This window comes from Lineus longissimus, chromosome 7 (assembly GCF_910592395.1).
Source record: "Lineus longissimus chromosome 7, tnLinLong1.2, whole genome shotgun sequence".
In the NCBI taxonomy this organism is placed as follows: Eukaryota; Metazoa; Nemertea; class Pilidiophora; order Heteronemertea; family Lineidae; genus Lineus; species Lineus longissimus.
This window is the reverse complement of record NC_088314.1, coordinates 2,405,704-2,427,200: the sequence shown is the minus strand read 5'-3', so window position 1 is coordinate 2,427,200 and position 21,497 is coordinate 2,405,704. Positions and strand designations below refer to the sequence as shown.

At 40.9% G+C, this 21,497-nt stretch overlaps 1 protein-coding gene across 2 annotated transcripts in view; it reads right to left on the bottom strand.

Annotated features, from left to right (window-relative positions):
- LOC135490733 (uncharacterized) overlaps positions 1 to 21,497 on the bottom strand; it is a 146,719-nt gene that overhangs the window by 85,090 nt on the left and 40,132 nt on the right. For both annotated transcript variants that reach the window (XM_064776146.1, XM_064776149.1), the window contains exon 3: positions 2,840 to 2,932. The gene's annotated coding sequence lies outside the window, so the exon portion shown is untranslated. The remainder of the gene's footprint in view (positions 1 to 2,839; positions 2,933 to 21,497) is intronic.

Genomic DNA, 21,497 nt, shown 5'->3' with positions numbered 1-21,497 from the left:
TCATGTAACTCGGCAATGGGGGGAAAACAAAGGTCACGCAATGATACCATTTTACAAGATACACAGAATGATTAAAACATTAACTTTGATAGTATCAATAACATGATTATTTGTGTGGGTGAAAAATGTGAATGATGGTCTGAACATTGATATGTTACCGAAAAAAAATCAAGTCGGAGTCACTTTTTGCGCGGTTTCAAATTGCGTGTAGCGTCGACTAAGGCACTCATTCCATAGATGTTCTACTGTAATTGTACTCAATTATATGTTCAATATGATTGTCTAGTTAATTAATAGAATAACAGCTTAGGGGTGGAACAACGGCAGAGACGGATCAATCACTGAATTGCACTCGCATGCTCGCTGAAGCCATCGTGCTTTGTAATCGTGTCCGGCTTCTGTCATGCTGGTGCACACACTGAGTCATGGTCACATTTTTGCTTCCATGGCGTGAATTGAACCGTGATGTACCGTAGCCTATGGATATCGTAATCACAAGGATAATTATTTAAGGCATGCCACAGCAATGATCTCAGGAGATCAAGCTGTGGACAATCAGTTATTCTGAGCATCTGCCAACCCGGTTTCTTGATGGGGAAGCATCAGCACGGCTATTGGACCTTACAACACTCAACCTTTGGTTACTATGTACATCATCTACGTGGACGATTTAATTTACATCCTTCTGGTGAGCCCAGTGACAGAAACACAATCAAGACGAATGTTTGAGGTTTGCAAATCATGAAGACTTAATAAAGACTTCTTCTGCATCAATGTATTAAGATGTCAACAAAACATGTCGATACATATGATTGATCTGTCATGTTCACCGGTTGCACTCAATCTGATCGGTAGCGTATCGATACGGTAGAGGTAAGTTAGTATCAGGTTAAGATGAGATCGATATGAGTATCATTGCACTGCATGTGCTAGTCACAAGGGCTCATGGTTGGTTGGAACTGTTCTAATGAAGCCAATGGGAGAATACAAAGATACACCAAATGCTCGGTTTTTATTCATCAATTATCGAACAGATTACAATGCGTGCAATAAGTTCGATGAGTGCTCTAAGTAAACCTATATTGTTAACTCTCTCGATCCTTCAATGCTTTGAGCATGTGTATTTGCTGCTTGACTTAATCATCATTTCAGAGCTCCCTGGTTAAAATATTTTTCACTTTTTCTTTTCATGAGTCTGCCTCTGTGACCTGTCTCGTCAATGAACCTGTTGAATGTCCACTCAAGCGGAGCTGTCACTGGTTGTCTATCATGTTTGAATTTCAGTTGGTGTCTTGATGGTCGAGCGATTCGGTTGCATGGGGTTTTGTGTATGCATGTAAATGTTCAGACACTCGAACCATATCATATAAGCCCAAGTCGGAGTTCGGTTCATTTATACAGTGCACATTATGACAGCCACGGTATCCGGCTGGTAGATAGCTCCTTTCAGAGAGGTGTTCTGCATTTCTGTTCTTTTTGATTACGTCTAGTCTGTATAATTCCAATTGACATAAACTTTGTATTGAGCCTGAATGCGCATCGATAAAAGATAAAAACAAATACGAACGTATCACCATGGCAATACATGCTTTTTAATTTCTCGAAGAGACTTCAAAGGTTAGACATAATATTTTTACGTAATGCATACTGAAGTATAAAGAATCGACCCATTCTAGTTACTCAGTAGATTTTTGCCGATTTTTCTAATAGTCTTTCATTCCTTCTTAAGCGCAAGTGGCATAGTGTCGTCTTAGTCTCGGACGATACAATGCCACAAAACAAAACAATTTTTTTTTCAATTCATAATTTTTTTCAAGACTTCTGTGACAAAATTCCGAAGACCTTTCAGTCTCTACGTGCTTCCTGCTAAAACATCTTCAGAGAGGACTATTAAGCAGGGTCAACAAGAGAGAGACTTTATTTCGATTCTTTGAACAAAAAATCCAACTGTGTTCAAAGAAGCACAACTAATGGAAGTAAAGAACAATCTTTTCTAATGGTGCGTAATGTCTACCGGGTCATTTCCTTAATGTGTCTTGAGAAAAAGTCCGAAGACGTAATCAGAGGAGATACGTCTGAGCTGTACGTTTCCTATTCTCTAAGATCAAAAGAATGATTTCGCTCCGTTTTTTTCTTTGAGTTGTTAGAAGGAAGAGGAGGCGGAATTAAGATTCTTTAACTGTACTAGGGGAACAGTCATTGCAGTGCACGAATGAAAGAATAATGGCGATGCTTCTTGATCGTTGAGGAACGACGTTGCAGGGCAGAAAGGAGTTATTTTATAGGTTAACAAGGGCAGAGTATTTATTTCCGGGGAATGATACATTGCAAGAGTCTGTGTTGTTTATTGCTGGGTGTTTTTGATATAATGACAAAATGTGAGCACTGTTCAAGCCAGTCGAGGAGAGTCGAAAGCTGGTAGTAATGAAAAGGGAGCAAAATTTGCTCCAACTCTAATACTTAACTCTGTTTCTTGGACTGACTTAGTATCGTGGGAGGGGGCTAGGACCGCGGTTGCCAAAACTAGAGAAGAGTTTTAGTGACTGGACAGCCATGTTTTCTTTAGATATGCGGACTATCATCTTTAGTGTGACCATAATGAACATCATTTCCCATCTTGCAAGCTCGCCAAGACTTGGGAAAAAATAAGCTCTCTAAGGCCTGGGAAATGATAACCCAATATGTTCGCACAAAGTATATCATCATGAACCCCAGAGCCTTTAACTTAGTATGTACCAACCTAATGTAACATACAAGTTCAGAGCAGTGCGTGTACATGTGGATGACCCTACCCTGGTATTCGAAGGTGCAACAATGCCACATAATGAAGTCTACCAACCTTTTAGAAGGAATAGCCTCAGCAGTCAGATCGTAATCCTTGGCATGAAGACTACTTTTTACATAAACGAAAATTAGCCATCGGGTGCAGAATCTGGAAATACATAAGAAGGCACAATATCATGGCATACTCTGTATTTACGTCACGTGTTTCTTTCCCTTAGTTTCTTTTCTTACCGTCCTTTGTTATATCGTCTCACCGACTTTAGGGGCAGTTCTTTTTGGTGGTTTTCCCAGAATTAATGCCGGTATCTTATTCGGACTTTAATTGAAAAAAATCTTTGGGGTTTCTGATCAGCCTGGACCAAGGACAAAAAATCAAAAGCTCAAATCCCAACTAAGACCTATGGCATAGTTCGAGGAGCACGTTTTGTGTCCTATAGAAAACGCGTAAAAAGGGAATTGGGGACTCGCCTCATCACTCAATCTTCCGCAACGGAGTTGCGATGTCAACGTCATGGAAACCAGTGTTTCAACTTATTCCGCAGCAGGTGCGAACAGGAATGATGTTGCTCTCTGATGACATTGCTTTTAAATGTATCTCGCCTAAAGCTATTCATCCATTATCACTTTCTCCAGCCTCTCAACCATTATAAGTATTAGAAGCCATGATACATATTGCTATTAACTATTCATGCCCAATAAAAGAAGAGGCAGTTTCAACACCTTTAGTCCCGGAGGTCAATACAGTAAGCGCGCTCATTTCTTATACATATGCTACGTACGGATGCAGCCTTAACGTTGAAGAAGCATTAAGTGTTTTTCTCCTTGACTTCTTTCGAATAATACGAACACTAACGTCAACATTGGGGAAGAAATATGCGGATATTCACCAGAATGAAGTGATTTTCGTTGCTGCAACCTGCGACAATCATCACTGAGATGACCAATACAAGACGAGAAGGACGACATTTGCATATTCAACGAAGTTAGAGGCAACACGTTATAGGTGGAGCAATATTTCAGCAGTGGGCATTCTATTTGGACATTGAAATAATACTCCTTGAAGTATATCCGGAGATTCATCATTATACTTTTCCAGCATTTCAGCCGAACGATATCACTGGCTATAATAGAACATGTCCTGAACTAAATATATACTTTGCGCGAGCGGGAGAAGGAAAGGGGTAAGCCACATATACCGATGAACCCCTGAACCCGCACTTGCCGAACCTCTTCATTCGTAGCCCTTCATAAGAGTGAAAACCTGCCTATTAGCAATTATACGAGCGAGAATATGTTATTGCTTCTTAATCGTTCCAGGTAGAAGCTAACCACCTTGCGTGACCTCTCCGAGTCAACTCTAGACAGTAACCACCTGCCTGACATGCTATTCCCACCGGAGACCTTTCTCTTAATAGCACTGGTGAGGGGAACAAGCAATTTTACCAGACACTCGTCAACACCATCATTGAGTACGTTTAGCATCTGCTGTTTTGCCCGAGAAGTCATTAAGCCCTCTTTCGGTCATACCATTACTTCAGCCAGCCAGCTCTAGCCTATAACCAGCTCCATGCCAGCGGCTAGCCAAGTCTAAAAAGTACACCGGGAAATAGAAAGCCAGACAGCCTATTATACCGATATCGTTTTTGTGTGTTCATCTTATCATTGCTGCGATAGTTGGCTTTTTAGGGAATCGGTCCCTTATACAAGATGAGAAGACGTTTGAAGATGCGATTGGGAATATCAAAATGCGTACTCAATCTGCTTACGGCCGATTATCGAAGATTTAACTTGAAGCTAAGTTCACTGGGCTTAACTGACGTAGGTAGATGTTGAGAATAATGATGAAGTCATCCCGTTCCATTGAAACCTGTTATGTTCATGAGAATGCCCGGGAGTAAGGTGTTGAGGTAGAAATCCTCTTGTAATGCTGAATTGGTGACATCGTGCCATTTTCGTCCGATAATTTAGTAGGTTTCATCACGCACTTCAAAAGAAGTACTGAATAACATGAACGTTTTAGCTGCAGGAAGCAATGGAATTTGTTCAGATAGATAGCGTTTAATTGCTACCGCTAATACTATTCCTTGTTTATAACTTATCCCTCCATTTATAGAGACAATGATATTGTACAATGAAGAAGTATCGAACGTAACGCAATCAGACACGATAAACCTTGAAAGGATTCCCTTGACAAGATTCCCTGATCAACATGCCATAGAAAGTCAACGATCTTCGCACAATTTGATCCGAAGCCAACACGTGCTCGATTGCTTACGAAGCCACTTTGTTTACAGTCACATCCGGGTACTCTGGTTCATTTGGTGCACGCTCCATCATTGTTCAATTTCCTACACCGCCGTGGTTGGCTGAGAAGCATCTTCTGTTTTTCGCTCCGCTGCACTGCCCGTCCTGGCGGAATGACAAATCTGCTCGCCTGGACGAGTTAGGCAATCAAGGCATCCGACACAAGATGATACATGCCGTATGACTATTGTGAATCCCTCGGATTACTCTGACAAGAGGCAGTCTACCGACGGTCATCCAGCAGCGGAAGCAACTGCCAGAGTTAACTATCTACCAAATAACAACTATGGGCCAAACTTGAAACAAGTCCCTGTCTTTATTAATGTCGCTGACAAGTGTTTTTCCCGAAACGAAGCTATGAATACTCTAACACTGTATCCCAGTTGGACACTATAACTAATAAGTGGCCAGAAACACATTCGATGCATGTTTCTTCGACAACGCGTACTAAATGTGTATCGGTGTGCATGAAGAAGGAGGTGTACATCAATCAGAGATACAATTACTGACTGCCATGGGACTAACTACAAATCTTATCTGAATTATAGAATAAGGCAAATACATGGAACAAATTGATTAAAATAACACCATTTCCCGGGGGTGGTCCACAGTACACAGATTCCGACAACATGCAACATAAACAGCAAAGTCTGGATTCAATTTATCGTATCAAAACTCAATTAGTTTCATAAACCATCTTTGTTGGTATATAAAGATTCCACTGGGAGGCAAGCTTGACTAATCTGGTTCAGCTATCCCCAAGCAGCCGGACAAATTTATGAGATTTGCGTCAAGCCCTTAGCGCCATACCTATTTGTATAGTGTTCTTGCAAATTCGTCGTAAATGTATACACAAATCTCAGTGGATTCCCTTATACAAACGATGCTCACTCTACAAATATTGCTCAGGATAAAAACCACACGCTTGGGGTAGAGCATAATTTAGGAAAGAGACAAGTGAGATAGAATTGTTTAAGAATTTTTTCAACTACTATGTACGTTAGTTCATTAAAAGAAACGTGTAATATGCATCACGCTTTATTCCTTCGATACTCCCGATGCGGGGGTACTATTTCACTTCACATAAAACCTACGACATCAATTCACCATTTTACCATGTTGTTCTATGGCACTGGCGGATATAGAATTGATTCGGTCCACGCTAATTGCCAAATTTGCTCAGCAGGGGGCAATTTTTGCGTCCTCAGCCGGTTCACAGATGCATTTTCTAAGTGACTTGCCAAATCAAATGCAGTATGTCTTGTATCACTACAACGTAGGTCAGACTATTACGAACCTTCCCGGAACACATTGTACGCATGATTGTACAACATCTAAACCATCGATCGTGGAAGCAAGCAACTTACACCACCAATCGTTAAAGCAAGCATCATGTGAAGAATCTTAAAAATCCGTGGATCTAAACTCTCGCCAGGAAAGTTCATAAGGGGAGAAATTGGCTAAAAACCAGTGGCATAATGCCACAACCTTTTCTTGCTCTAGTGAGCGAACAGAAAAGAGAGCCCATCAGTGCTTCTGGACAGTCGTTTCGCCAATGCATGCCGATATAGATCAGCTGTATTGACTACTGCATTTGGACCTTTGTCGGCCATCCCCAAAGCAGAAAAAAGCCACCACAATTTGAAAAATACCACAATCATGGTAATTCCAAGTCAAAGCCTGTCGATATTTTTCTGTGCAGACTGTCATAAAGTGACGGTTTGTAAGACAAATTAGTCCCTGGAATATTTGCTGGTGGTGTTCTGGGGAGGAGATTAATCATCCATGAAGCAGCAGTTTACTGACTGTGGCATCTGGTCCCCGGGGTTATCTTCGTACTTCTGTGGTTCAATTACTTCTGGCTAAATTGTTTTACAAATCTGATACAATGCATAGCTGGAGGCAGTATTTCGAAACGAACGATTAACAAAATGCTACTTTATCGTTTCTTCACAATAATCAGATAGGTTAACATTTTATACTGACACATGGTTTTGTGGTGGTTTGAGCCGTTGTTGTTTGGGATCAGGGCCACATCTGACGAAGTCAAAAACGTAGCGATGGGAAGGGCGCACGGTTGTTCCTCCCTGAATTCGCATCGATTACGACCTCTGTAGCAGAGGCGCTTATCAATAAAGAACTAAGTATATCAATCAAAGAACTAAGGTACCATCAAGAAGTTTCCATTACAATCGCATTTTGCACATATGACTACCTGGAGCAAACAAAATGAGTTTGGCATCGAATTCAAAAACAGAGCCAGCAGCGTGATGTCAATTTACAAAAGGGGATTCAAGTGTCTTTCTTTGCACAGAACGCAAAGAGCAATTTTTAGGCATCTTTAAAAAAATCTCCACCGTATTTTGACGCTGAAGCTGTGCTCAGAGCAACGGTTTCCGTTTAATTATCCTGGGGATACCATGGTAGAGTCACAATCAAGGTTATTACGTTACATTACGCTCAAAGTAATAGAAATGAAGTGTAGTTTGGTGTAGTGTTCATCATCATGCTAGGAAGCTGGAGAAAGTAATCCTTTTCGACTCAAGAGGCGAGCAGTGGAAGACTGGATGATGGATAAACGAAATACACTGCAAGCCGAAATCGTTCGCTGCTTTTTAGCCGGTGGCAAAATGACCCGGGACCACGACCGCCAGCGCTTCGCGATTCGGTGTTTTTTGTGTCGGTCGACAGGAAAAAGAGTGGATGAGATTGTTTGACAGTAGTTGAAATGGCGGCACCATATTTGTAGCTGACGGCAGCAGCGCTTTTTGGCATAGAAGATCACAGCACAGTTCACAGCAGCAATCGCTGACTCCAAAAGCCTGACAAAAATTGATGGTTTATGTAAAAAGAATACCGAAAAAAGTACTGACATACTGGCCTACGACATGTCACATTCACAGTGCGACTACGTGCTTAAAACAGGTTTGATCATGAAGTTGCAGGGTGAATGTTGTGCGCGGTAGGAAACGTTCTGCTTTGCACGCCGAGAAGTTTCTTTGAATACCTATCATTTGCCACACGAAATGAATTCGTACATACGTTTTCACAATCTCATTCTTAACTTCAAGTGGTACTCACTCACCAGAGGTTCGCTATAAGACCAGCAGCTTACTTGTAACTTATATATACTTACTCTGATCACCTTTTTTACACTTGGCTTCTGACGCGCTTTCAGTAGACGTGTATTGAAAATTGAATATTATTGCAATATCAAAAACACTAAAAACTACGCTGAGAGCATGAGTTTCCCCGACTCCTTTGCCCACCGGAACCACGACAGAGCCAACATCAAGGCTATTCGGTTACACTGCGCTTTAAGAAGGCTGAACTCAAAGTGCAAACTAGTTTATCCCAGAGCTGAGGGAAAAGGAAATGTCACCATTTGTGACACATTAGAAGTGTGATTAAATTTGTGGTTTTATTTATGTTGGTGAATGAGATAACAAAAGATATGATCCTCAGAGGCACTTACCATGGCTTGCACTCAGCAAATAAGGCACAGGTGATAGCAAAAGATGACCGTGCCCACCTGTCCTTGTACAAACTCGCGAAACAAATATCACATTGTAATATTTAACGAAGATTTATGATACCGAGGGAAGCTTGAGATTTGTGAGACTGCAATGAGTAAAACACCAATGCGGCTTCGGGAGAAAGATATCTGTCTATTGCAAAATAAGCCTTCAGGATCGGTAAAATGGTATTTGGTTCTGATATTGACAGTTTTTGTGATATGCAGATTATCTCGATCTATCCAGCGTAAACATTAACTATTCTTAACAAAGGTACTGATAAGTTGTAGGAAACTTTATGATGAATGCTCGACTGACGTTGTTGTCAAACTCGTCGGCACTGCCAACTTGAAACCAGAATGGTCTAAAAATCGAAACACATTCCGAGCATACATGTGTATGCCGGTTGGCCTCATCGAAATTGAAGTGACTTTCGATATCAACATTGACCAACATAAGCTGTTCTTCGATCCATGAAGTTAGTGGACTTGTAACCTGAATTATTTTTAAGGAACCGTAAACACATAGTCAACCTGTACATGTATGATGGTTTGCCACCTATCCTGGCCACTAGTACCTGTCTGCCTGATCCTTCCCACTCCGTCTCTATTCTACCATTCCGTGCGTACCTCACTTCCCTCCAGCGATTCTATGGTGGCATCATAGAAAATCGAAGAGGAGGTAAAATACATTCAAAAGAAAAGAAAAACTAAGAAAAATCTTGCGTTAGCCAAGAGAATCAACATCCTTAACTCCAATCATTACAATATTTCAATTCTACTGTCAATAAGAAGGTATCTGTGTATTGTGTCCCAGGAGACCAGTATAATGCTTCCTGGTCCGATAAGCTATGGGACTTGCACTATACGCTTGATATCTGTTAGAAATCGTCAAAGAATTCACACTTTTTTCTAAATGGTAATGTAAAATGACCCTTTTTGACAAATATAATATAAACTTTTCCGTTGACGATTGCTTACTGATTGATCCAACTAGTAATAATTTACCTATAATAATTTACAACTGATACTAACTGAGGGATGGAGTTCCAGACCAGTGCCTCTAAGATCCATCCTGAATCCACCTGGCATTCTAAGAGAATCCGAACAATCACCACCATTCCCCCACATGTTATGTTTCGCTGTCGTCTTCGTTGCGAAGCGATAGTCGTTACATATGACAGTTATGTTATCTTTCTGAAAAAAATGACCATAAACAGGAATAGCATGACTACGTTTCGTTGGACATATAAGTAAAATGGCGCCATAAAAGTGCGCCATCCACTTAGTGAATGACGCCATACATGCGACTCAGCAAAGTCTTCGCCTTAATTGCCTCCTGTCACACAATATGATTTTATGCCAAACGTTTGGAAGTGGTACAGAAAAGGGGAAAGGTATTAGTTAACGTCATCGATATGTTGCCCTGACGAAACAGAATTCAGCGCAATGCTTAAGATGACGCAGGGGTAACCTAGCGAGGTTACAGAGCATTCATCTTGAATGGCTACTGATGGTTCCAGTAAGATTTGTAAAATTCGATCCCCGAAAAATGAGTTTAAATTGCAAAAACCCAAACCCCAAATCCAATAGCGTTGTGCGGTGATTACTCACCCTGAAATTAATTCGAATTTTTTTAAAGTTCGACGAACGGCCTGGAAGACACGTCGAGTCAGAAGAATAATTACTATAAGTGGCGTAATTAAGATGATGAAGGGTAAGATATTCTGTCCCCGTATCTGTGACGTTTCCGAAATAACAATAAAACGTGATGAGCACTTTGTCCTGTTTCAGTGTGTAAAGACCGAAGTCTCCATTCGTACCGTTCCCGAGTGGGAATATGTGTCTACAGCTTCGAGGGCGTTTTTCACCTGAATTGAACAAAAGTGTTGAAGGCAAGGAAAGACTTGTGCCGGTAAAAGGATTGTCACAGAGAAATCTTCATCATAGAGTATTGTTAAGAGACAGTCAAAATGTGTTTTTTTGGTTAAGCTCTGTACGCCAGTAAGGCATTGCCATTGAGGAGCCACGGGTGTCTAGTTGCTCGGCGTATAGGCGTAGAGTCCCTGGTTCGATCCCCACTGTCGACGAGAGGATACTGGCAAGTTTCGTTGTCTGACTTGCTTTACTCTACCTATGCGAGGCATTGTCACAAACCAATAAACCTCCATTTCAGTATCATTTCAATTCTTTAAACAAATAAAAGTCCCAGTTTCACATCATCTTTTATTATCGACGCACCATTCTGTTAATAGAATCAAGGCTCTTGAGGCTCTTGACAGTACAGATGCACTATAACATTCTTTGAACATGCTTTATAGTTGCACCTGATAACGTCAATGAACAAAAAGAAAATCGTCGGTACTCAATTCAAAATCTTTATTGAAGATTGTTGGTACTTCGAGAACAAGGTTAGCTGAGTACTGAGATGAATCCTCAAGGCTAAATATCTTAAAGTTTAGTGATCCCACTGCAGTCTTAAGGCGCTTATGATCTTACCTTTGCACCATGATGTTCTTGACTGTGAAGAAAATTTTGTAGAATGACAGGTCGGTATGAGATTTCACTTTATTTCTTCAATGAAAAACACCCAGGTGAACCATTTCGACAGGTTCTTTATGCTACTAACATGCGAAGTCAGTGGTAGTAGCTGATCTCTAGCTTTGACGAATATTGAAGCATTTAACAAATCTTGAGCCAATTAACGTTACCTTTGAATAAACCAGCTCTTTCACTATCTTTCCATGACACCCAGTCTCACACACTCCAATAGTAGAAATCGGTCGACAGTACCTCCCTTTTGCAAGAACGAGAAACCTCCACGATGTCTGTATCAGGCACAATACGGCGCAGTCAATGACTCCATTAGCCCGATAAGGACCATCTGCACTCAAGTGGCGTACACTGTAAGTGTTCCTACAGAACGTTTGGATACGGTCCATTCTGCATTTCAATGGCGGCAAGGAAAATGATTTAGCAGATACACGCCCGGAGAAATTACCGGCGTGGACCACACAAACTAGGTAAACGGGATCAGCAGAAACAGTAGAGTTGGACCATGGCTCACTGCGTGCAAGAATGCAGTTCTGACCACTTTATGAACATCCCTTGCACACTTTTAACGTGATGCAGAGAGTAGAGACATTTGCAGGAACCAAGTTTTGAAAACGCATAGCCAGTTGACGACAACAAGAGCTCTCATGAGAAAACAAATAACTTCCAATTTCAGTTGCAGTATCGAAAGACGCAAGGGGTCGTGGTGAGGGGAGAACGTAACACGGTTATAACCCGATGCACCATTTAAAAATCACCTGCGTTTGAAGAAAGTGTTCTTGATTGGGGTCTCAATTAATTTATAATATCTATAACTGACAAGAACTCCAATCCTGACTGGCGGAGATCGGTCGATGTAGAAAAGTCTCGGAATGACAGAACTTTCGGAGAACCTTCTTATATCCGGATGGGCAATAGCGCACCACATCACCAACACCTCTGACAATGACCATGATATTCGTCAGTACCTGACTAGACTGGAGCCTTTAATCCATTTTACGGTAATGCATGCAGAGAACTCTAAACTGAGAGAGAAAACTTGACAGTATTTCCTTGAAATGGCTCGTTCTACTAGGTGGCATCAACTTGTGATATAGACAATAGTTCAAGACTCTGAAGCAGTGTCACGACATCACTAAGTTATGCTATATAACGCATGCACCGATTTGAGCTGTAAAGTTGAAGACACTGAGTAAATAACTACAGCATGATCGATGAAGAATTATTTCAAACTATTTTATATATTGAAGATGGTTTACTATCGACCGTGGTTGTAATGATAGCGTTTCATATTAGGTCTATATTCGTTCACATCAATCGGTTAATCAGTACTAGCTGACTACTGATAATCAATATTGCTAACACTGTCCTCGTCGATGACAATGCCATTGTCATGTATTCCTGCAAGGCATTTGGAAAGTATCTCTACAATGTAATATTTACTATTGTCTGGAACGTAGCAATTTTTTTGGTCACAGGGAAAAGGCTCTATACTGGCTCCTAGACGCAAACATCTCTAGGAAAAAAGGCTTTCTGACGACTATACACTTTGGCTACACCCTTGAAAACAATACCATCCACAACACAAATGATTTGTTTTTACCAAAACGGTGTGTCAGAAACAACATACAACATATCACCAGTCTGTCTTGTGTATAATGTTAACTATATAATCATGGAAGCTAATAAGAGAAATGATGCCGATGGGATGATCATATACCGAAATGTCACCCCGAGGAAACATTGTTTACCGAGGCGGCTGTGGGCCGGAATATAACGTCGTCAACAAGTGAACAAGGTCATTAATTTCAACAATGCAGAAAACTTAGCCAATGTCACTACTTCACCGAAACTATCCATCAAGGAACTAAAAAATTGGGTTGACTAATTCTTCTCATAGTGATATATATTTCATATAATATGGCGGGGGCCAAGGGAAACATATAGCGAAATGTTCCCTGCTTAAATGACTTCCTTCTATTAAGCAGCCAAAGGTGAAACATTCATTTGTGTGGCTAGTGAAAAACATGTCTACCTTTGATAAGTTCTCTTATTGCGGCCCCCAAAGAACGACGTACCTGAGAACAGTCTCCACAAAATTTTTCAAAGAATCCGCCAAAGGAAATGTCTAGGAAGGACTGAATATCAAATTTCACTCGTCCTGAAGCCTGCTTTCAATGAAAGAGATGGCGTTTGATTTGTCTATCTACGTGAATGCTCCCGACAAACTTGATTATATTCCCAGTAGGCGTTTGCTGCAAGTCGTCTTGATGGTGAATCTTAACGTGGGAGAAAGATTTAATTTTGAATTCCAATCGTTCTTTGAAGGCAGGTTTCAATATCCATTAATTTAATCACTTGCTCACGAAGGTGTCATAAAGAACAGAGATTACTAGTCTTCTGTAGCGAGATGAAAGATTCTATAAAGGACTTGGAACCAATCCTGGAGAAAGCGTGGGATGTCCGTTTGGAAAAAAACTAGTCATATCATAAAACCCTTGCACCAAGGAATGATGAATGTGAACGATTAACGGCTGCAACTGTAACAAAAGGTTTAGACCTTTCGCCCTTCAAGAAGGAACGTCTTGTTTCTGTGCTACTAAGCTACAAGAATAGATAGAATGTTATGTAACGGTTAAGCAGGCAAGAATAAAACTTGAATCGGATGTCAAGAATGAAATAACACCTCATTTGCTAACAGACGTGTCCCCAGACACTACAACTGCAGGAGAAAGGAAAGCTTTTCTTTGAAGAACGTCTGTAACATTTAGGTGCCGCTTGCCTTGATAATGCACGCGTCTGTTCATCCGACGAAACGAGCTTAAATTTCAACGTGGAGTCTTAAGTGAAGCTGAAGATGGATAAAAAATGCCTTCACGTCTTCAATTACATTAAAAGGCTATTAAAACGTCTGTCACGTTGGTGGTTGAAGCTTCAAAATTAGCTTTTCACTAATGGACTAGATCGCATCGCCCCGGTAAAGGTATTTGAAAAAGTGTTTCAAATCCCATTACTTCCTGTTTCCGGTGTCATAAATTATATTCTGATGGGTTGTGAGCGTTTGGATACCTTTAGAGACACACTCGGAGCAATGCTTTGCACTTCGGCATCGGTCAAAATAAAACTATAAGGCTGGGAAAGGACATCACATGATTTGTTTTCAACATGAAACATTTTTTTAGGAAATATCTCGATCGATGGACTTATTATCTCGATCGCTCGAGATAAATAACTCGATCGCTCGAGATAATATCCACCCGAAATCCACCCCATTTTTCATCTTTGTTCGTTTTCATTGGTGGAACAAAACGAGATCCAAGGGGGATGTGGTTGGTTTAAGATGATAGGGGCATCCTGGACTAACATGCCATACCAGTCGCTACAATAAACAACTCGAATTGTTAGTTCCAGCCTCACTCGAAATGATGGTGACCTTTACCTAATCATGTGAACGGCTGACTTAGCAGCGCAACCTAGAGACGGTTTATACATCGATCAGTCAAACTACGAGGATTCATGATACATGTACCTCTCAAATGATCGGCAACGCACTTTATTCGTACAAAGCTTATAACATTTTTTGTCTACTTTCACACTGCATTTTAATCAAAAATACTAAGCAGTAACTTGGATTAAAATGTTATCTTCCTGTGTCTCATTTGCTACGACTGATGTTAAAAGCAAGCTCCATAGCATAATGGTAATGGGGTATTCGCCTGACCCAGGTAATAGCATACTTACTTTAGCTTCCTCTCGGGAAGAAATAAAGGTGTCAGCGACTTTCATGCACCGTTGGTCGTACTACTTGATTTCTTTAAAATTAATTTTAATGGCCCGTCAGTGAACATTAAGGATTGATTTTCTGTTTGGAAAGACTATTTTTAATTGATAATACCTAGGCAGCTTGGAACTAGAATGAAAACGTCAAATGATGTTCTTTAACGAACAATATTCTCACTTCGTTCTGTTGCAAGTTATAAATCGATAAAGCTTCTTATTTCGTCAACTCCTAAAGTCATCTCTGGCGCCAACACTTTCTGTTTCAATATAATGCTTTCTTTGCAAAAAGAATACAGCTATTGGCATGGCCAAGACAGCTTACAACTGGGTCCATTCATACACGATTCTGACATTCAGCCGAGCAGTAAACTTCTTGGCAGGTCTCAGATAAAACTGTTACCTGTCTTCGTTTCTTGCGAAGTAAACCCATCGTCACTCAATTTAACTAACTTCCACGTCTTAATATTAATAAACTAACCAGTACATTAGATCGCCATGCTCGAGGTAAGAGTTACCACAATCTATCCTCCAATTAACTGAACGTTGATACTGAGATGCTAGTGTCAAGTAATGCATTTGTTGTGTTGGCGCCCGCGCAATCGGGAATACACTAACTGTTATTGCGTGACACTCGTAATGGTTGTATTGCTGTTCTTCCGTTCTTATGAAGTAGCAACGCGATCGGTGCGTAAACCCAAGGGAAATGTACTCCTAAAACAGTCGTCAACATAATTCAATATACAGAACAACTGATGCAGTTCGTGTAGAATATATGAAATGTCTTTAAAATGTTTTATTTGCTCTGCTGACGAGACCTTTCATGCAGCGGTCACAACCAAGACCATGCTACTCTGACTCTTGTGTATACAGTCACCGACAACATTGCCGCTTTGGCAAGGAATCACTTGCAGGTGGCATCGTTCGACTTAATATCAGGGTAGCTCACTAATGCATTAGTGCATACGACTGATGCATTATGGGAATCTACCTGTGGTGCTGACAAGGAACGAATGTTACGCCAGAGTCTTTCATGACTCTGGTGAGGCTAAGTATACTCAGACTACTCTTATTCGCGACCAGGAGTCGTTGAAATGGTATTGACGATTCAGAGCCAACAGGGCCGATTCAGTGTTTCTGCGATACGCCCTATATAAATCAACCGCCGAAATGATGATGATAAACTTCAACGTAAATGTCACCTGGTCTTAGATATCTCAATGCAAATGAAGAAGGGCGGAATCCTTGCCTGTATTGGCAGGTCCAAATTGACTTTATGATAGTCAAATCTGGATAGAGTGCTTCATAGATGAAATCACATCGCTGGAGATTTTTCACTGGGTAATTTGAGTGAAATTGACAGGGTGGATTCTGTGTTATCGGGCGTGATAATGGTTGGGATGTGTTGAGAGGTAACAAAGTGGTTTGTGTGTAAGGTGAGATTTGACGGGTTAAATTATCAGTGATAATGGTTTAGCCGAATACGATAACATGTGATTTCACCAGACCAAGTCATACATATCCAAAGGCATTTTCGATTAGTACCAAGAATGTACTCAACACGTTCGATAAAAAGCAAGACCCCACTACGTTCTCTAGGGTGGATGCCACAGTTATGATATACATGGTACGAAACACTTAGCTCACTTGCATACATTTAGGCTTTCAGCACATCAACAACCTTTACATACATGTATATCTGCTTCCTACGGCGACAAATTGATCATAAAAATGCTACTGACATATAAAAGCTTCTATATGAGAGACCTCAGCTTAATGTTGACCGCTGTTGATAAAATATGACCGCCCTGAGCGCTTCTTTTATTGGAATCGGGGAGAATATCATCCCGCACTGGCCATACAATAGCCACAGAAATCGGATTCTAGGATCCAATTGGAGGGTTTTTCTTTGCACTTGGAGCTACGTCCCGGGCGGTTCGAATAGCCTAAAGCAATCGGTTTGCACCATGACAGATGACTTAGCATGAAAAGAATATTCAAGGCTATTCTTATTATGAGAGAGCACCCGAGACCGATTTGTTCCTGGCATGGTTTGCATCATGATAAATAATAAAAGGAAATGCGATAACTTTTTAAACTATCACCGGCAGTCAGATTGCACCTCGGTATTAGGGTTTCGGCAGTTCAAATTTGACTTCAGGTGCACGCTCCATTTTCAGTTCGGATGTCTTTGTTGTATCTCAAAGGTCACCATTCTCCTCTATTGGTCACTGGATCGACAACACGTATACATTGATCGTTGCCAAAGTTGACGTTTATGGCTCATACTCCTTTTTAACCTACAGAAGTCAACAGTGCCAATGAGAAACGAGATCTTCATTTTTCGGTTACGATTGACGTCTGGAACGTCAAGAAAGGCCAGCTCCTTTAACCGATGTCGTTTAAATCATTTAACGATATTGACTCATGTACTCTCATGGTATCATTTTACCAATAAAACGGGACTCGTACTGTATCCCAGATAACACCGAGTACCATTAATAGAATATAAACCCCTCATCCATCATCAAGAGTCACTTACTGCCTACCTAATTCCTGCCTGTGGCATTCTGTTTCTTTCAAAGAGAGCAAGGAGCGGTGAGAGGACGCTGCCGGGCCCTAATTCTTTTATGAAACCTGACCATAGATCGATGAGTGACCAGACTATTACTTCATGGAGCCTGAGGTCGTGTTTAGAGTGCGAATTGGCACCAAAGCCAACTTTCACGGTCATTCTTGTTGCGGACCCCACTGCACAAGAGTAGTAGTAGTAGTGAAAACCGATTTCCAGATAAACTTTGCGTATGAGAATAATTATAATTTGAAAACTTCTTGTATTTTGGTGAGACAATGATAATGGGTTGGATTATTGGATGTACCCTAATTTCGCCAGGTCCCAAACTACGTGAAAGTGAGCAACTTCAATGTGTCAACACACAATTCTGATAAAACCACTCAAGGATTTTATTTTGATTCCAGTTCCTAGGGTGCTCTTATTTCTACATATGAAAGGTGGTATTTTCGTGAACGGACACTTAATCTTACGAAGTGACTTAAGTAGTAGCAGCAATAGCTATAAAGACAGCTGTATGATCTATATCGCATCCCCTTAAGAGATGTCTCGTTCGACATGTGTCGGAAGAGTGTTACTCGTACGTCCTCCAATTCTAATATTGGACTAAAGTAGACACAATAGATCCTCTTGACCTTCCATTATAGCTAAGAAAGTGATCAAGTCGTGAAGGGCGCCAGAACACTATTTTGGCATCATGGATCTTCAGAGAGAAGAACTTGTTGTTCATCCTTATTCATTATCGTATGAGGTAAGGAGTTTCTTCTTAGCCGTTTGGGAGTACGATGATATTACTCTTTGCTCGGCATGTAAAGACTTCATGATTGCCTATCGTATGTCCGTCTCTTGGAACCGATATCTAATAAGTACACTACTTCAGAAAAGCCTTGCTTGCATTTGGATGTTCTGTTTACTTCGATTAACCTCGGCATGATCAGGACTCGAAAATGTATCCGTCGTCGGACATGAAGGGTTCAGCTCAAGTTAGAGCGGATCCTTGTTGCTTCTGTAGCACAGCTTGGGACATAATGCAAACAGGTGAAGGTGAAGTGGACAGCAAAGGCTTGCCTGTCCAAGCAACCATTGACCATTGACAGCACTAGCAGTGTATCAGTGTATTAGTGTATCATTGAGTACACTGCTGAAAGCACTGATGAAGGCTATTATTGCACCCAATTACGCTAGTACCAACTCCCTGCACCCACTTAGACCAAATTATATATAACTACAAAGTTGTTATCTCTCCGGCCATGTTTCTCCTACTAGTTGTCCTAATAGTTGTCCTTAAAGCACCAGGTTGAAGACGTGGCAACGACCCCTGAGAGAACACAAGCGATATTATTGTGATCTTGATGACAATACGTTGAGAGGTAAACATCATCTGCGACATTGAGAAGCGAAGTGTAAAGGCTAACAACTCCAACAAGGCCTCCTCCTCACAATAAATTAGTAGAACTTTCGCTTTTAAAAAATACAGGGAATCACGGCTAAAAAATGCCTGTGCATCAAAAAGAAAACATGACAAAAGAAATTGAAACAAGAAGCTTAGTCACATTGGTTGGTTACGTTTCTGCAATCGAAATATAACTGATATTATGCAATAAACATGTGAAAAAGGTGACATGTCTGATGCGAATCAACGTTCATCCACTGCTCTATGGTCAACTTGTAAACCACCAGAGACAACGCAGAGTGGGCCATCAACATGAGCTGGCCAACAGTAAGTATCGTCTTTGCTCAATGAATCTTTGCCTATTGCAAGAAAGGTCGTAGAAAGACACTCGGAAATCCAATCAACTGATTGATAGCCCTACTTTACTTCAGCCCAGTGCAATCCATCTGGGCACTTAGATAATTAACGCCGGACAAAGACGCTCGAGGCGAAAAGAGTGGAGTGGATGGGCAATGTTACAATTAAGGGACACTCCGACACACTTGATCAGCACCCAACCTGCATGATCAGCCATACTGAAAGCCCCCCTAAAAAATCCCATCTAATAGCAAGGGATGAGCAAACCAATGTAAAAGACTGAGAGGAAAAGTCTAGAGTGGCAAGCAATACCGGCAACTTTCTAAACATACGCCGCTTTATGTCCTGCTGATGTTACCAAGGGGCAGTGGTTTCAGATGAGGTGGTTGTGATGGATGAGACAACACCGACTGGCGGCACTAGCATAACCTCCTGTTGTATATTTTTTGCCATTATCGCAGTCTCTAAGGTTTAAGTACTTAACATACAGATCATTTGCATTATTGACACTCGGGAAGATTCTTGCATCTGGAGGTGGTGAGGCGATCTATATGTCACCACTTTCGTAGAAACACAAGAGTAATTTTGATATTGCTCATCCTGAAAGGCTTCTCTAGCCTTCTTCAGATCACAACACCATATTGGTTGCAAAGCGTTACTGAGAAAGGTAGGATCCATGGTATTAGCAATTTCTAAGGAGTTATAGAAACTAAAACTCTTTTGAATCATATAATTACAAAATCTGCCGATAGCCAAAGAAAGGACACACAAATCTTTTCAATATATTTATCGACAGCAACCCTAAGCCGTCGCCAGATAAAGGTGTATTCTATTACCGTTGAAATGTCATTGTCCAAGCCATAGTTATGCCAATATTGGTGACAATCAGTTATAACTGCCTTTCCCCAAGATGTTCTTTTCTTATAATAACTGAAGGCAAAACTCCCTCTCTCAATGACAGTAAACCCCAAGTCGGAAGGATTATCATTTCTTTCTAATCGTTTTTCAGTTGCAAGACACATATGTATAAAGAAAATATTGGTGACAATCCGTTAACTACCTTTCCGAATAATAGCTCTACGTATCGAAGGCAACTCTTTCTCAAAAGCCTGTTACCTCAAAGTCGAGGGCATTATCCACATTATTACTTTGCAATCGACCAACCAGCCTTGTACCCGTGTACTAACATCAAGCCGATTATCAGACCAATTGTACAAAAAGCCAATTACGGACTTAGTCATCATCGAAAATGTAAGACAAGGTATGCAACATCCCGCGCCCGAAGCGAGACCGGCCAACCAACGAACATATGATGGGTGGACATTAATGAAACACTATTTTTGAATTCACACTGATCGCCGACACATGCCAGACCACGGGTAACATCGATAACACTACCTCTAGCGGAGATACATGTAGGACGCAATAACGAGACATATACTACTTTGAAAAATACACTGATCGCTTGATATGTCTACCTCGTGGACTCCGGTGTCCAAAAGCTCAGACATTCGACAATATCTCGTACAGTTCTCGACACGACATGAATAAAGTAATGGCTGGAAACACTCGGAAACACTGGAACCACACCGAAGGGACGGTGGCGGACGAAACCGCTGCTCCAGGAATAGATATGAATTATTTATTTCGATACGCTCGTATCTCTTTATTATTCAGTAAGCTTCTGATTCCAAAAGATATCATATAAACAGGAATGACTAACCAGTATTGGTTTGCAATATTCCCTCGATGTAATTTTCAATTATCTATTCATAGCGCTTGAAAATAAAAGGGTCAATGATTCCGTATGCAGGTATGATACAGTTGGACAAGCGACAATAAGGAAACATGAATTTCACTAGCTTTATCTCAATGCTAAAGATAAAAATGCATCCGCCCTGTTGGTTTTCATCAATGATCGTATCAGCTACGGACTTCTTACGGCTTTCGATCCTTAGTACTCAGGTGCCACCGACTACAGAATCATTCTCAACCAAAAAAGGTCATGGACAATACCCGCATCCACTATCACATTGTTAACTTTAGTTTTTATTTCCTCTTTTGTAAGCCAATGATTGATGATGACTGGAGGTACCCTTATCATGGTCAATATACTTTCTGTGCATCGAAATGAACACTGGCCGAAGTCAATGCACGGAGATCTTCTCATTCATCACAACAGAGAAAACAAACACTTTGGTCAGTCATGGTTAGATGGTCAAGTGTTCAATCTGCATTAGCTC